The sequence below is a fragment of the Antechinus flavipes genome, chromosome 4 (assembly GCF_016432865.1).
Source record: "Antechinus flavipes isolate AdamAnt ecotype Samford, QLD, Australia chromosome 4, AdamAnt_v2, whole genome shotgun sequence".
NCBI classification, from domain to species: Eukaryota; Metazoa; Chordata; class Mammalia; order Dasyuromorphia; family Dasyuridae; genus Antechinus; species Antechinus flavipes.
This window is the reverse complement of record NC_067401.1, coordinates 271548447-271564451: the sequence shown is the minus strand read 5'-3', so window position 1 is coordinate 271564451 and position 16005 is coordinate 271548447. Positions and strand designations below refer to the sequence as shown.

General features: G+C 35.1%; 1 protein-coding gene across 1 annotated transcript in view; it reads right to left on the bottom strand.

Annotated features, from left to right (window-relative positions):
* The window catches only part of KLHL32 (kelch like family member 32), a 310357-nt gene that overhangs the window by 68898 nt on the left and 225454 nt on the right, over positions 1-16005 (bottom strand). The window lies entirely within an intron of this gene.

Sequence of the window (16005 nt, the reverse complement as noted above, 5' to 3'; positions counted from 1 at the left end):
TTAGATATCAAAGCTTGAATTTTCTTCAGCTACTTGTGAACATGAAATTTTGCAAACCCTCAATCCCTGCAGAAATTGCTTCTAGAAAGGAGGGCATTTTACTTTCTCTGGGATAGCTTTTCATAGCATAGGACTTGCTTCTCACCCAGAATAAAGTCTCCATGTTAACCATTTTTATGCTAACTAGGGATGAAAAGAAGGAATGTGTTGCACATAGGGGTAGAAAATGATCTTCAGCTGACCAAAGTACAGCCAAAAAATAACTCAGAGTAAAAGCAATTAAGAATAAATGGGCTTAAAAAGAATTAATAGGCCTGTTTCTATCCCTAAAACCACAGGGATATGGAATCTAACATAGCCTATAGGAAGATGCAAAAAAAAAAAAAAACCAAAAAAAAAAAAACAGTTTTTGAGTAAAAACTCTATATTAGATGTTTGCCAAGGCACTTTGCAACTTTAGTTTCCTCATTTTTCAAATGAGATTGTGGGACTAGCTGGTTTCTAAGTATGGCAATGTTGGTTAGAGCACTGAACTTGGAGTCAAGAAGTCCCAAATTCAAATTTGATCTTAGACTTAAAGCTATGTACAAGTCACTGAATTTCTATGAGATTGTAGGACTAGATGGTTTCTAAATACTATCTTAGACATAAGCTATGTACAAATTACTGAAGCTCTCAAGCCTTGATTCCCTGAATCTATAAAATAATATTTACTATAACACATGAATTGTTGTGAGGAATAAATTAAATAATGTGCACGAAATGTTTTGCACTTTTTTAGTGTGAATTCTCATATCTATTATTATTAATATTCCAAGTTCTAACATTTAAGCCATGATTCTGAGTTTTATATTTCAGAATCCCCTAAGGAATTAGCAAATCAACACCTTTATTTACTTTATTATTTATCATTTTTTGAATTTATATAAACTTTACTTCAAAGTCCCAGCTGAGTATAGAGTAATGAAACTTGCTAACAGGTCATAACTTTCTTGGAAGATTCAATACCCTGCCTTCTCTAGAGAGAGAGACATACGTAAAGATACTTTTGCCTGGTCTTAAATAAGCTTCTTCCCTTCTGAAGGAGGGTTTTAGTTTTACTTTCAGCTGTGAGTAATTTCCCATTGTGATTGGCTGACTTATAGTCAATTTAGTATAATTAATGCCAAATTACATTGTAATTCACATAGAATTACAAATTAAAAGCTATATTAAGAGCAAATGAATTAATCAAAATTAATGATATTATTCTCCCATGTTTTAAAGTGTTAATAAGATAGATCCTCCTAAAACATTTAAACTTTAGGGCACTATCCATCACTCACTGCATCAATTAACTGACTTCTTGTGTGACCAGATGGGGGGTATTTTCTGGGCTGTTCTCAACAATAAGAAGGAGCATAAGAAGATTATGGACTTTTAGTATCAAGTCTGGAAAACTTCTGCTTGTTTCCAAAAGGTCTATAGATAGTACTACATAGTCACTCTTACTGATTCATGCTCAATTTTGATGAGGACTGGACATGGAAAATCCCAGTCAAAAAAAATTCCTAAGTCACTAATACTTGGCTTGGGAGTTCATCAAAGAAATGTTTTCCCTGAAAATATCTTCTTTACTAATTATATTTTCTTTAGTATAATATTACAATTTTCTTTTCAATAATCAGAAAGGAAAAATTCCTTCCAGAATCAACTGCTGCTGGCAGGGGGAGGCAGTAAAAAAGTGTTAGTGAGAGAGACATAGAAATGAATGGATGGAAACACAGGAAAGCCAGGAAGAGAATGAGAAGTCATTATCGTCATTCCACAGAAGAGATTACAGTGGGGATTTAGAACTAATGTACAACTATACACATTACTTACTAACATTAAATCAAACCAGTATCTGGGCCTTTATCTCCAAATTTAAGAAACCTCCAGCTGGTTGCCTTTTATGTGAAAAAATGTAGGGAGTTTAATTGACTAAAAACTCAGAATAAGTCAAGGATGTGATATGACTACCAAAAAATGCAGTCGTTGGTTACATAAAGAAAAGTATAATGTCCTTAAAACCCTGATGTTTCCAGTCCATTCTAAAGTCGGTCAGCTCCCATCTGAGGTACTGTGACCAACATTAAGGTCCCACAAGGTAACCAAGGGATAGTGGCCCACATACCGGGAGGCAGTAGGGAGATTGTTACTGTATGAGGAACGAGTGAAGGAAGAGGAGTTTATTTGGAAACAGAAAGGATTTAAGGGAAACAAGATATTTTCAAAAGCTACCAGGCTATCATCTGAAAGAATTAAGTTACTTAATTCTAGAACGCAAACTAGTGCTAGGCAATGGAGAAGTACAATGAGGCAGAATTTGGCTCGTTGTAAGGAAGGATTTTCTAATACCTAGTTTTAAATGTTCCAAAAAGTAAATAGGCTTCTTTATGAGGTGGTGAGTTGTCTATCACTGGTCCAAGCAGAGTTGAAATGACCACCTTCCAGGGATGTTATAGAAAAAATTGCTTTATTTGATGAGAATAACTTCTAAGGCTTCCTCTGACTAGGAGATTCTACCAGTATTTAAGAATCTCTCTTTTCCAAGATTGAAGATGGATTCTTTTAAAATCCTATATGTATTTAAGAGGCAGGAGAGCATTCTAAAAGTTCTTAATTTGAAATTTTTCTTCCCTTCTACTGAGACCAAGCTTCCCTAATTTTTCATGTCTTCAGCAAAGTGATAAATGTGAACTTCATTTAATGTTATCTAATTCTGATCTCCTCCATTCTCCTCTTCCATATTTTTATTTTTATTTTTTAAAAATCTGACACTCCCATCCTGTTAGCTAAAGTTACCTTATTCAAAATGATGCAAATCTTTTCAAGAGAAGACTAATGTCACCTCTGGTTCCAATTACATACATACTATGCCCAATAGAAGATGGAGATATAATATGGTATTGAGATTCAAAATTTCCCTGATACTCTTTTCTATTTTTCTACCATTTCAAATTCTTATTCCTGCTGTAGTATCAAAACTAAAAAATGAAATCAAGCCTTATTTTTGCTGTTATTAGTATTATAATAGCCAAATACTTTGTCCACTTAATACTTTATAGACTGCGATTAGAAAGCAGCAGCAAAATGAAACCAGAAATATGAATAACTTATAAAGAAGCATAGTGTACAAATGCACTGCTCAGAATTGTTTCTCCTCTGGAATATGTGGAACAGGATAACATGAAATAAGATGGTATCATGAACATAAAAAAATCCATCATGGGTTTGGAGTTAGGTAACCTCATTTGAAATCCAAGGTTTCTATTTATTAACTGTATGACTTCAGGTTTATTACATATCTTCTGTAGAAGATTTTTGACCTTTAAATTGAGGGGCTAAGATTAAATGACCTCTGAGGCTCCTTCCTGTTATCTGATTTAACTGACTCATCATATACTGTTCATATACTGAGTTCAAACCTGGCCTCAGACATTTACTAACTGTGTGACCCTGAGCAGTCATTTTATTTATGATTGCCTCAGTTTCTTTATCTGCAAAATGAGTGTGATAAATAATAGCACCCACCTCCCCAATTTATTGTGAGAAACAAGAGATAATAACTGTAAAGTGCTTAGCACATTGCCTGGCATATATTAAGTTCTGTATAATGTGAGATAGTTTTATAATTATTATGATTATACTTCTGTTCATAGGAAAGCTAGAGAGAATAGTGGGACAAAATGCTAGACTTGGTGTCAGGAGAAAGAATAAACAATTATTAAGGACTACTTAAATGTGTCAGGTCCCTCACTAAGAGCTTTACAAATGTTATGTCATTTTTCTCATTATCTCATTTCCACAATTACCTTTGAGAGGCCCTGGACTATTATTGTCCCTATTTTATAGTTAGGAAACTGAGGCAGACAGCAGTTAAATGACTTCCTCAGAATCATACAGCCTCAGAGATCATTTAATTTTACCCCCTCAATTTGAAGATTAAAAACCTGAAAGACTATAGAAGATATGGAACTCAGGTCTTCCTGACTCTAACCCACTGTTGTATCCATCTAGCTTTTGGAGTTCAAATTTTGCACCAGATACTTACTAGCCTAAGTGAATTTCAGAAAGTCACTGATATCTGAACCTCTCTGATCCTCATCTACAAAATAAGTTAGCCATTACTAATGATTTTGCCTAAGAAAGTTGTTATCACATTCTGTTTGTGCTCTCCACCTGTCCCTATTATTCTTATATGGAGATGTCAAAGAAGTCAAACATTTTCCCAATACATTGTACAATATAGAATTTTGCTAGATGCTTATCATGGCTCCCCAAGACTGGTATCAGGTCACAGAACAAAGTGCAATCTCTTACTACATGACTAACACTTGAACTAAGTCCCAGGACAATCTCTGGAACCACAAGCTCCATCACAGAAATTGTCAAACATTACTTTCTTGCACACAAAGACACTTGCACTGATTATCCTATCAACAATGCACATCCTACCTTTCTTTCACACAATATGAGGATTAGTTCAGCATCATCTATATATCATTATCTTTTAAGCAGCACCATGAAATCATGGACAGGTGTATCCCAGAATAACTGTATATCCTTTTAGTCTAGACATCTGCAGACTCTATCAGAGTGTCTGAATTTGATGTAAACATCAACACAGAATGAGATATATTCATCAATTTTAAAATGGAACTACTATGGACAATTTTAGAAGTAAATACAATTTAGTCCTTTGACTTAGTAATACCACTATCAAGTTTATATCCCAAAGAGATTACTTTAAAAAAGGACCTATATGTACAAAAATTTATAGCAAGTTCTTTTTGTGGTGGCAAAGAAATTCAAATTGAGGTGATAGCTATTAATTAGGGGATACCTGAATAAGTTGAAGATTGTGATGAAATATTACTGTGCTTTAAGAAATGACAAGCATTGCATTTTTGTTTTCTTCCCGGGTTATTTATATCTTCTGAATCCAATTCTCCCTGTGCAACAAGAGAACTGTTCGGTTCTGCACACATATATTGTATCTAGGATATACTGTAACCTATTTAACATGTTTAGGACTGCTTGCCATCTGGGGGAGAGGAGGAGGGGGGAGGGGAAAATCAGAACAGAAGTGAGTGCAAGGGATAATGTTGTAAAAAATTACCCTGACATGGGGTTCTGTCAATAAAAAGTTATTAAAAAAAAAGAAATGACAAGCATAATGCTTTCAGAAAAACCCAGGAAAACTTACATAAACTGATGCAATGTAAAATGAGCAGAATCAGGAGAACACTATACATAAAAGCAATACTGTATGATGATCAGCTATGAATGATAGCTTTTCTTAGCAATATAATGATCCAAAACAATACTGAAAAACTTATAATGAAAAATGTTCTCTATTTCCAGAGACAGAACTGATAGAGTCTGAATGAGGACTGAATCATATTCTTTTTACTTTCTTATTCTTGGACTTTGGGGGGAGTCTGCATTTTCTTTTGCAACACGAACATGAAAATGTTTTACAAGACTGCACATATATAGCAATATGAAATTGCTTGCCTTCTCAGAGAAAGGAATATGGGGAAGGAGAAAATTTGTCACTCAAATTCAAACAATGAATCTTGAACATATAATTGATAAAAATAGAACAAAAATTAAATGTTAAAAAAAGACTAAATACAGTTTTGCCTTTCCACCAACTATCTGATATATTAAACACTATGAAAACACAAAGGACTATTTCCCACATTCTCAAAACTACAATATCATTTTTTATCACAACTTATACATAGTTGTACAGATTCCTTCTAGGTCCCTCCAAATTTGTGTAGCCTAGACTATCTCCCTCCCCTTAAGAATCTTATAGAAATCATAGAATTACAGTAAAATGTAGGGATCTTTTGCCAAGAATCTCCAGTGCCCTGGCAGTGTCAAATGGCACAAATGCCTCCAGTGAACACAGATTTCATCATGTGTCCAGACAATTTAGAACCTTATGGGATATCTGATGTCCAATAAAAATGAGATTTCCACAAAGCTCGATACAGGATAAAGTTTTCTTTTGGAATGACACTTAGCTAAATAACGTCCTACAAATTCCTATTTTCTCTCTCTTCCTTTCTCTTAAGAACTATATCTAGTACATCCATATTTTCTATTCATCTATGATATTTTCCCAGTTCAATATTTAATCTTCATCCAGCACTGGTTAATAGCAGTACCTTTGTATTTACTAATTGAACCAATTCCATAACTTTTCTGTTATACTTTTATAAATTATTGTTATAAATAGTTTCGATAGTGTCATATTCTTTATGACCCAATTTGGAATTTTCTTGGCAAAGAAACTGAAGGGCTTTGTCCTTTCCTTCTCCAGATCATTTGACAGATGAGAAAATGGAGGCAACAGGATTAAATGACTTGCTCAGAATCACTCTGATATCTGAGGCCAGATTTGAATTCAGATGAGTCTCCCTGAGTCCAAGCCAAATACTCTATCTACCATACTACCTTGCTGTCCTATAACTTTATTCCAGGCCTGAATCTCCATACCCAGTCTTTTTTTTTTTTTAATAGCTTTTTATTCACAAGTTATATGCATGGGTAATTTTACAGCATTAACAATTGCCAAACCTTTTGTTCCAATTTTTCCCCTCCCCTAGATGGCAGGATGACCAATACATGTTAAATATATTAGAGTATAAGTTAAATACAAAATAAGTATACATGTCCAAACCATTATTTTGCTGTAAAAAAAGAACCAGACTCCAAAATACTGTACAGTTAGCCTGTGATGGAAATCAAAAATGCAGGTGGGCAAAAATATAGGGATTGGGAATTCGATGTAATGCATACCCAGTCTTTACGCCAGCCAGAAGATCTTTTCTAATGCAATCTATTTTTAGATTAGATGCAGATTCTACTGCAATCTCATATAGCAAAGACCATCTGAAAGTTATCTTTACATATCACCTTTGGTGGTATCCTTTTCTTTTAATATTCCTAATTAAGGGCTTTCAAGTTCTTTAGCATTTGGCCTCTCCTCTCTGCTTATTTCAGCTTCTCTTATCTTCTGGCCTCCCACTCCCCCTGACCTCTTCCATCCACCTGCCTGTCCCTTCCACTCTTTCTTTATCAAATTATTTTCTTCCCTCCTGCCTTAACCATGGATTAGAAAAGATCCACTCCTTCCATAAAATTTTTCTTACCTTTCCCCTATTGAATACCAGCACTACACATAATAAACAAAGTTAATTGAGTATTAATTCACCAGTTGTTGCTAATTCACCAATTATAGCAAAGAATTCTTGAGATCATCTTTGCTTTATAAGAGATTGCGTGCGTTTATGAGTGCAGGGATATATGTTTATGTGTGTGTATCCATGTGTACTGTGAAGGGGCTCAGCTTTCCGAGAGACTAAATGGATTAACTATTAACAGACTAAACTATTAACAGCTTTGTAATATGGAAGGACTGCTGTGCCCAAACTCAGGGTAGCCACATCCTATATACCTTCCAGTGTAGTTTTCATTTTAAATCCACGATAACCCAGGTGGGAGCAACATTACTGCAGGATACCAATACATAAGTAATACTCTCCAGTCATCTCTTTACTCCTCACAGCAGCACCAACATTAGAAAGAGCACATTCAGGAAACAACAGGAATCAAAGTGAAAATTGGGAAAATAGAAGATAAATATGTCATATCTCATAAATCACCTTGTTGTTCTTGTGTGTATTTTCTTTAAAAAAATCACCAATAACAAAACTCTCATAAAAATTATTTCCTAACTCATGGAAACCACAGCTTAAATACAAGTTGGGGCTCCTGTAATTTCTGATAATGATTGTCCCCTCACAGTTGCTTGACAACACAGAGCAATGGGGTTGAGGATTACCCTTGGTAAAGTCCCCCTGAAGTGAATGCCAGAAGCAACAGCAGGCTCTCAGTGACAAGCTGCATCCATAGGAAATCAGCAGCAAACTACCAGTCAAGCTACTCAAGAAATGAATCCTCATAGAGAAATCAGGAAAATGTAAATGAGGTAGAGTGACTGCAAAATACAAACAGAAGCGTCTTACACACACACACACACACACACACACACACACACACACACACCCCCCTAAAACATCAAACTGGTCAAAGGATAGTCAACAAGCATTTATTAAGTACTTACTGTGTCCCAAGCATTTCCTTAAGTACTGGAGATACAGAAAAAAGCAAATACAACATCTCTTCCCTCGAGAAGTTTAAATTCTAAAGGTGGGGAGAACCATGCTATGCCTATTATATATACATAAATATTGTGAAAATAAGGTAAGTATAATATAAATGTAATCTCAGAGGAAAGGCACTAGGGAATAGCTATATCCTGCTGAGAGACATCACTGGATGAGGTATTCACAACTCTATTTTGGGGACAGAGACTAATCTGACCCATAATGGGTGCTAAGTTTTTATTAATTGACTGATTGATCAAAGTTTATTAATTGACTGACTGATCAAATTTATGAAAAGAGATGTATAAAACTGGGGAGAAAAGCAGGTCTTTTGGAGAAGAAAATGAAATGATGACATAATCAATCAATAAACATTTATTGGAGCAGCGAGGTGGCTCAATCGATAGAGCATCAGCCCTGAAGTCAGGAGGACCTGAGTTTAAATCTAGCTTCAAACACTTAACACTTCTTAGCTATGTGACCCTGGACAAGTCACTTAATCCCAATTGTCCCAGCCAAAAATTTAAAAAAAAATGATATAAGAATAAACATTTATTAAGCCCTTACTATGGGACTGTGTCAAATACTGAAAATACACAAAGAAGTAAAGGATAGTGTAGAGGGCCAGAACTCTGGAGAATTATACTTGAAACAAGAATACTTATAAAAAGGTGTTAACTCAGTGGAATTGATGAGATGATGGTTCTCCAGTAGTACTTAGCATGGTGATGTAATGGTTCTCTAGTTCACACATATTTAGTATGTTGTAATGATGTAATTATAATAGGGTGTATAAGGGCTAAGAAGGACTGGAAGAGAGATATTCCATTTTTGACTAGCCTTTTGGTGGCTGTCCTGCCTTCATCACTTCTCCACTAAGACCAAGGACTCGAGTTGATCCCAAGGTCCTCCAGAAAGCTAGCCCAAACATTACAGGATAGTACTTGCCCTCAAACAGTATGATTTTAATTTCATATAAAGCACTATTTAAATCATAAATAAAAAGAAAATGTTATAAAGATGACTAGAAAGTGTATGGTAAAAGGAGAGAATGTCTAGTAGCATAGAGTGAAAAGAGTAACCACTTTGAAGGCAGAGAACTTGGGTTCAAATTACATTCTAAGGAGTACTACCTGCAGGATCCTGGACAAGTCATTTGTCTCTGGGTCTCAGTTTCTTCATCTGTAAAATAAAGTGGTTAAACCATATAGACTCTCAGATCACTTCCATCTTCAGATCTATGACCCTAAATATTAGACAATTAGTAGATGAGAAAAAAAAATTCTCAGTTATTTTTTAAAGAAAGATTAGACCAAAAGAACTCCTATTCTGTAACATTTTAATTTCAGCCCATTCCCCACTTGTTGTAGCCTCCATGATATTACATTTGAACAGTTTTAAGGACCAATAGCTCCAATTTTTGCTTAGATTATTAATTTCCTACAACCTGATTTCTTTTTTCTTTTTTTATTATTATTATAGCTTTCTATTTACAAAACATATTCATGGGTAATTTTCCAACATTGACCCTTGCAAAATCTTCTGTTCCAAATTTTCCCCTCCTTCCCTCCACCACTTTCCCTAGATGGCAGGTGGTCCAATATATGTTAAATATGTTAAAGTATATATACAATTTGATTTCTCAAGGGATTAGTCTGACTTCCCTCACGTCCAGATTTATGGGTAAGGGCTAATTTGCCAACCTATTTTCAGAGGATAGAAAACTGAACGATTTAGGGTTTTAGTTTAGTTTTTTTTTTTTTTTTTAACATTACTGAAGAGGCAAAGGCCACATTGGGCAGTGTGAAAACAGAAAACACCAAACAAAAAGATGACATTCTCCAATTCACACTGTATAATAGGATGACACTTCAATGGGCATGAAATGAGCAAAGTAATTATCCAGTTTGGCACAGGTTAGTCCCCTTTTGGAGCACTGCCTCCAGCACTGCCCACCATGTTCAAAAGAAAAGGGGAAATAATGGCTACAGGGAAATGACGCAGAATTTGAAAGAAACACATGAAAATGCAGGTCTGCCAAATTTTCTACATAGCCAAGGAAAAAGTGTAAGGGAACTAAGCATGTTGACAGGAGCAGAGGTGGGAGAGAATTAGTGACTATTTCCTTCCCTGAGAGAGAAAGCAGAAGATCTTTTCTATTTTGGAGTACAGATTTGGTGTGAGTGAAATGCTACAAACACTGGAGACAGATGGAGGTCTCCTTTCACAGTTAACAATTGCCTTAGCTGATACATACTGCAACTGGGAACTGGAACTGGATGAGTAAATCACTCTTAAGTCTTGAAAGTTTTCTGTATCTGGTACCACATTTAGTATATGTGAAATGCTAAATTGGGACCAAGTCTATCTGAAATGCTGAATGACTCATTCATTCATTCAAAAAAATCTTTCCTGACTATCTAATAAGGTTCTATTGAACATTGTATTAACCCACCTTTCCTGATAGGACAGAACTTATATCAATTTCATGTTGATGATGTCAAATGATTACTTTTGCATAATTTTCAACCTACCAATGTTCCTCTAACTCTACAGATTTTCAATATTTCTTTGCAATTCTGCCTTTTCCAGGTCTCAGACCCTTTTGAAAGAAAATCCAAATTTTCCAAATTTCCAAATTATCTTCCAAAAAATCAAGTTCAGCCATGCAGGTGGATTTTGGAATGTGGATAAAAGGTTATGGGGGAATAGTAGGAGACAGCTAAACACGAGTTCAGCGGCTACTCAAATCATCATTTAATTCATGTCTCCAGAGATGTGGAGCAAATGTATTATTAATAATTAAGAAAATCCCTAACCAAAAATTGGTAAAGAACATTTTTCCAAAAGGCATATTTCATTTGCTTAAGAATTTGCCTAGCAGGGGAAATATATGCATATTGCATGGGAAGGGGGATGAGGAAGAGAGGGAAGAAGGGGCAAGAAGAAATACACAAATGTAGAAAACCTCAAGCAAGAAAAAGTAAGGGACTGCTGTTTCCCATTCAATCCTTTTAAATAAGAAAAGTCCACATTATTGTTTTTATTCATTATTTATGAAATACAGTAAGACAACATTGTACAATACAAACATTAAAGAAAATGCACCTGCCTGGAGGAACTTATAATCTAAGCCAAATGGAGATAGAAGCCCCTCCAGGAGACAAGGTGCCCTCTTCATATTCTAGAATGGAACATAAATAGGATAAGATTCCTTGGCTAGTGGGTGAGGAGTGATAAATCTATTTAGAGACCTGATTAAAGCACAGGAAAATGAACCTCCTGCGCTATAGGCGTGAGCAGTAAATCAAAATAATATAGAAGTGTTGGATTTGGCTCCTCACCTCAGCACAGTATTTAAGAGGCTGAATGAATGGCAAGGTAAAAGACCCTACTGTATCGGGCCCCTGAAGTTGGAGAACTGAAGGAAGAAGGGTTAAGTCCAAACCACACAAGGTACTTACATGGCAAGTACTTTAAAAACCTTAAAATGCTGTATCCCCTTTACAAATTATTATTGTTATTACACAAAATGTTATTTACAGTACCTAAATACAAAAGGAAAGAAAATCTGAGGAATGAAGGAGAAAGAAATTACACATTTTCTAGTGAAGAAAGTCAACACATTAAAAACATTTATGGATAACCCAAAAAACCAAAAACATGAAAAAACTAAAGTGAATTATTATTTTATTGGCCACTCTATGACAAGAATATCATTCAGTGGACCTAATGCCATGCATTCAATCAAAATTTTAGTATCCTAATTTACTATTTAAGTCCACGGTAACCTTAGAAAAAGGTTTCATCCATTCATTCATTTCATGGCACCCACCATATTACCTTGCATTCAGCAGGTGCTTAATAAATAATTGCTAAAGTACTTCACATCTTTGCAGCTATTTCTTCATCTGAAAAGTAGAACATCAAGCCCCTTTCATTGTTTCAATTAGCTAATTAATTATGTTTAAGGAACAAATTTGCTTCTACTCATAAAGTTGTTATAGTTCTCGAAGTAAATACATACAATAATAATTTTTGTTTTGTTTTGTTTTCTTGTTTTTCACTCAAGACCCAGAGTTTCACTGGTATTAGTTCTCTCGGCGAGCAAACTTCCTGTACTAAAACAAATCAGCAGCTGTACTGTTCCCCTTAATATTTGACTAAAAAATAGAAGTGCTTTATTCTTGGAAGATGACAGTACTTATAGTTAATTATGAACCTCACCAATCCTATTTCTCCTAATTCTACACTTCTCAAACAAACAGATGGTATTTCAGTCTCTCATTCAGTAGCTTTTCTTTCTATAAGAGACCTCAGCTCTTGGCCCTCAGGCAACATCTGCAATCATTTCAAATAACACCCCTTTCTCTCCTGATAGATGGCAACCTTCTGAATAACTAGAATTTCTCCTAGCACACTGTGGCACATAGTAGGTACTTAATAAATGACTGTTTATTGATTGTTTGCTAATTTCAATCCCATCCTCTGTCTGCATTATTCCTCTTCTTAAACTGTTCCTCTTGCTTCTTTTTCTTCATGTGAATTCTACCCAGTTCAATTGCAAAGTCCAGTTGTTCTACCTGATGATCATGGCTCATGATGTCCCTCTCTTCCTTTGAATTCATAGCATTTACTGCATATGCCATGCATTTGGCATCTAATATTTGTATTTTTCTTTGTACTCAATCAGACTCTAAGCTCTGTGAGTTTATATTTATATTTTATATTTATTTATATCTTTCACAGTTAATACATAGAGCACAGTACACAACTGTACAACTATAACTAATACAATTTGATTAAAATAAAAAATGTAGGGACATCAAATATTGGAGCCTACTTTTCAACAAAACAAAATTGCAGGTATTACCAAGGAGACTTCCATTTCATCATCCTTCTCTCAACCACTCCATCTCCCTTATATCACCCAGCCAATCTTAAACCTTTATTCACTAAGAAATAATATGAAAGCCCATCCAAGCCCTAATTGGACCAATCCAAAACAAAAACAAAAACAAAAATCCCAGCAACCAAAAAACCCTGATGCTGATGTTTTCTGAGATGAAGGGTGACAAAGCACAAGACTTATTTGTTTCTTTGCACAGTATTTTCTTTCCTATTGCTTTCTTCATTCCTGTTTTTTTTTTTTTTTTTTTAGAAACAGATGCTCTTATTGCTTCTACACTGACTTTGGGTATCCTGAAAATTTCATTCTTTGCAGTTGTTAGAGGATTTCATTCATTCTTTCATTCATTAATGTATTTTTTCTGCATGTGTATATGCACATGTGTATGAGTGTGTGTATCCATGTATAGTTGCCTCAAGTGTATCCATACCTTGTGAACACAGTGAAGTCAATTGATGGAATCCGTGTTTCATGAGTTAGTGATAATGAGGGACTTGTCTAAGAAAAATACTAGGACAAAAAAGTACCCCGGGGCAAGAGGATTAGGTTAAAGTTTAGAAAGGGCAGATGGATAGTGGACCTGGCAGGGCTGATAAGGCACAATCTTTAGGGATTTCATCAAAGAAGCTCAAGAGGCAATGGTTAGAACAGCAAAAGAAAAAAAAGAACATGTAAAAAAGTATATCATTTAGAGTTGTACCTAAGTGTACTGAATCCCCATGTCTTTTAATCCTGGGCCATTAATAAAAATAACTACGAAAAAAAGGTCAAGTTTTATTTCTTTAATTTTGCATATCTACACTGGTCTCAAAACAATTACCTGTTAATCACATGTTTATATTGTGTGCATATGTACATATGAACACTCACATGTTTGGGGGAGTAGGGGGTGCTTGGGGGTTATGTGGCAAGTCATATAGGTTACTGGTAGCACATATTAATCAACTAGCAGGATCCCTCATCAGCTTTTCTATTACTTGGCCCACTTTGTGCCAATTTCCTTTCTCTTCCCCAACACCTCTTGCTTCAGTGTTCTTCTTTAAGACATGGGATGGGGATTTGTCAAAGTCAATGAGCACTTTATTACAGTGAGAGTGCTCAGTAATGAACAATTCAGCAATTTAATGAGATTCTGGAGATCTGTCTCCAGCCTGTCCATCAAGTTTCACTTCTATAAAGCACCCTGACACTAATCCTCTGGCATACCCAATCTTCACCCTGGGCTGAATATTAGATTCTTCCATGGTATATTGCGTTAGTAGTATAACCTTAGCAAAAATGATGAACTTAACTACACTGGAGGCAATATAGCTGGTCTGATTTGATCTTTCTCTATTGGGTTGACTATGAGAGAATTACTTATTTACTAAGATAAAGCAAAAGCAGTTTCTTATTGCCTGCTGAATGCCTAAATTGGTAAATATTTATGTGAATCTTTTAATTCTTTTCTGGAGGTCCAGGTACAAATATATCTATATCTATCTATCTATATAAATATATATACACATCTATATGTATATATACTGCCTGCAGCAGAAACCAGTTCTTAAAATTCTACATTACAGCATTAGTAACCTTTAGAGAGGCAATTATGGTAACACTTAAATGGACAGTATAGCACTTTTGTCACTCAAAAATCTGCACATTACCATTATGATCTCTGGCAGTGCCTTTCAACAGGATCTGATCACTGTACAATAAAAGAGGATAGTGAGAAGCCATTTGAGGGTATTAGCCCCTGATCCCATTTCAATTAGAAACAGCCAATTGTAGAAATTATCCCCATTTTTCTTCCCTAGGGAAACATGAGTTCCTTTGGCTGCCATATCTGAGAACTGACCAGTCAATTCTTGATTATATTAATAATAAAGTAGGATAATGTGGATAATTGAAATCCACAGATATTCAAAAAAATCTCATTCTGGGCAAGAGTTTCAATTTTCTCTCTAATAGAGCTTTTCTTTTAAACGAGATTTGTTTTTGTAAAAAATAGCAAAAATCTGCCTGATTTGTGTTTTCTCTCTTTATATCCCCGTTGGTGAAGATGCTAATCAACAGAAAAATGGCATAAAATGAGAGCAAATAAAAGGCATAGCAACTTGAAGAAAGAGGCAGGCAAATTTTCACAAATCTGTATTTTGGTAAGGGCCAACCAACATTACTACAAAAAGCACTATGATCTGATATCAGAAGACTTGAGATTGATTCAATTCAATTGAACAAGCATTTAGTAACTACTGAATTAAAAGCACTATGGTAGGAGTAATTTTTAAAAAATCAGAACCGCCCTTGCCTTCAAGGGGTTTATAATCCTCTGTGGAGGACTGAGGTACAGATAGAATGCAGTGATATCCCATATTCATAGATAAGTATTCAAAGTATATGCAAAGTATTGTCAAGAAAAGGGGGACTAAGGGTAAGAGTAGAGTGGTAGTTACAAAGGGCTTTTTTCCCTACTTGCTAACTTGGATTTGAATGCTGACTCTGTCACTTACTACTCATGTGATTATGGGCAAGTCATTTAACTTCTGAGACTATCCTCAGCTATAAAATGTTTGAGAGATGGTCCAGTTGATACCTAAAGTGCCCTCCCAGCTACAAAATTCTTTGATCCTAGATTAATTCCTTATTATGAACCCAATTTTCCTCAACTATAAAATGGGATAATGAAATCTAAATCATCCATTTCACAGGAAGATTGGAAAGAAGGCAATTTGTAAGTTTAAAATGCTATGTACATATGAGATTAAAAGTTAATTCAGAAGTTACTCAGAGCTTGCGAGAAGTGATACTGTCTTGCGTTCTGTTTACTTTAAAAGTTTTCAAATTCTTGGGAAATACTAAACATATAGCACTTATAAATAAACAAAATGCCAAAATGATGGTCAG